Consider the following 2,500-nt stretch of genomic DNA (forward strand, 5'->3'; position numbering starts at 1 on the left):
AGAAAATGAGAAAACAAAAAGATAATTACTTGACACATTGGAAAGAATTAACAAAAAAACAGAGCAAACTAGAATGCTATTTGGCCCTACACAGAGAGTACACAGCGGAAATACCTGACCACTGTGACTGACCCAAAATTAAGGAAAGCTTTGACTATGTACAGACTCAGCGAGCATAGCCTTGCTATTGAGAAAGGCCGCCGTAGGCAGACATGGCTCTCAAGAGAAGACAGGCTATGTGCTCACTGCCCACAAAATGAGGTGGAAACTGAGCTGCACTTCCTAACCTCCTGCCCAATGTATGACCATATTAGAGAGACATATTTCCCTCAGATTACACAGATCCACAAAGAATTCGAAAACAAATCCAATTTTGAAAACTCCCATATCTACTGGGTGAAATTCCACAGTGTGCCATCAGAGCAGCAAGATTTGTGACCTGTTGCCACGAGAAAAGGGCAACCAGTGAAGAACACTCACCATTGTAAATACAACCCATATCTATGTTTATTTATTTTATCTTGTGTCCTTTACCATTTGTACATTGTAAAAACACTGTATATATATATAATATGACATTTGTAATGTCTTTATTGATTTGAAACTTCAGTATTTGTGATATCTACTGTTAATTTTTATTGTTTATTTCACTTTATATATTATCTATCTTACTTGCTTTGGCAATGTTACCCATGCCAATAAAGCCCCTTGAATTGAATTGAGAGGGAGAGAGGTCCCAGGCCTCCTACTGAGTGGTTCTGACACTCAAAAGACCTGACGTGTTAAAAGGCTGTACTATCTACACGTGTCTGTGTTACTGTGATTTATGTATCCCCTCTCCTCCCTCTCTTCCCTCCATCCCGCCCCTCCATTTAGCCTGAGTAAACTGGAAAGCCTGTAGGATGTTATTATCTCCTCTGCCCTCTCTCTGTAGGATGTTATTATCTCCTCTGCCCTCTCTCTCTGTAGGATGTTATTATCTCCTCTGCCCTCTCTGTAGGATGTTATTATCTCCTCTGCCCTCTCTCTCTGTAGGATGTTATTATCTCCTCTGCCCTCTCTCTCTCTGTAGGATGTTATTATCTCCTCTGCCCTCTCTCTCTGTAGGATGTTATTATCTCCTCTGCCCTCTCTCTCTGTAGGATGTTATTATCTCCTCTGCCCTCTCTCTCTGTAGGATGTTATTATCTCCTCTGCCCTCTCTCTCTGTAGGATGTTATTATCTCCTCTGGCCTCTCTCTCTGTAGGATGTTATTATCTCCTCTGCCCTCTCTCTCTGTAGGATGTTATTATCTCCTCTGCCCTCTCTCTGTAGGATGTTATTATCTCCTCTGCCCTCTCTGTAGGATGTTATTATCTCCTCTGTCCTCTCTGTAGGATGTTATTATCTCCTCTGCCCCTCTCTCTGTAGGATGTTATTATCTCCTCTGCCCTCTCTCTGTAGGATGTTATTATCTCCTCTGCCCTCTCTCTCTGTAGGATGTTATTATCTCCTCTGCCCTCTCTCTCTGTAGGATGTTATTATCTCCTCTGCCCCTCTCTCTTTGTAGGATGTTATTATCTCCTCTGCCCTCTCTCTCTGTAGGATGTTATTATCTCCTCTGCCCCCTCTGTAGGATGTTATTATCTCCTCTGCCCTCTCTCTCTGTAGGATGTTATTATCTCCTCTGCCCTCTCTCTCTGTAGGATGTTATTATCTCCTCTGCCCTCTCTCTCTGTAGGATGTTATTATCTCCTCTGCCCTCTCTCTCTGTAGGATGTTATTATCTCCTCTGCCCTCTCTCTCTGTAGGATGTTATTATCTCCTCTGCCCTCTCTCTCTGTAGGATGTTATTATCTCCTCTGCCCTCTCTGTAGGATGTTATTATCTCCTCTGTCCTCTCTGTAGGATGTTATTATCTCCTCTGCCCTCTCTCTCTGTAGGATGTTATTATCTCCTCTGCCCTCTCTCTCTGTAGGATGTTATTATCTCCTCTGCCCTCTCTCTCTGTAGGATGTTATTATCTCCTCTGCCCTCTCTCTCTGTAGGATGTTATTATCTCCTCTGCCCTCTCTCTCTGTAGGATGTTATTATCTCCTCTGGCCTCTCTCTCTGTAGGATGTTATTATCTCCTCTGCCCTCTCTCTCTGTAGGATGTTATTATCTCCTCTGCCCTCTCTCTCTGTAGGATGTTATTATCTCCTCTGCCCTCTCTCTCTGTAGGATGTTATTATCTCCTCTGCCCTCTCTCTCTGTAGGATGTTATTATCTCCTCTGCCCCTCTCTCTCTGTAGGATGTTATTATCTCCTCTGGCCTCTCTCTCTGTAGGATGTTATTATCTCCTCTGGCCTCTCTCTGTAGGATGTTATTATCTCCTCTGCCCTCTCTCTGTAGGATGTTATTATCTCCTCTGCCCTCTCTCTCTGTAGGATGTTATTATCTCCTCTGCCCTCTCTGTAGGATGTTATTATCTCCTCTGCCCTCTCTCTCTGTAGGATGTTATTATCTCCTCTGCCCTC

Source organism: Oncorhynchus masou, chromosome 9, assembly GCF_036934945.1.
Source record: "Oncorhynchus masou masou isolate Uvic2021 chromosome 9, UVic_Omas_1.1, whole genome shotgun sequence".
Classification (NCBI taxonomy): domain Eukaryota; kingdom Metazoa; phylum Chordata; class Actinopteri; order Salmoniformes; family Salmonidae; genus Oncorhynchus; species Oncorhynchus masou.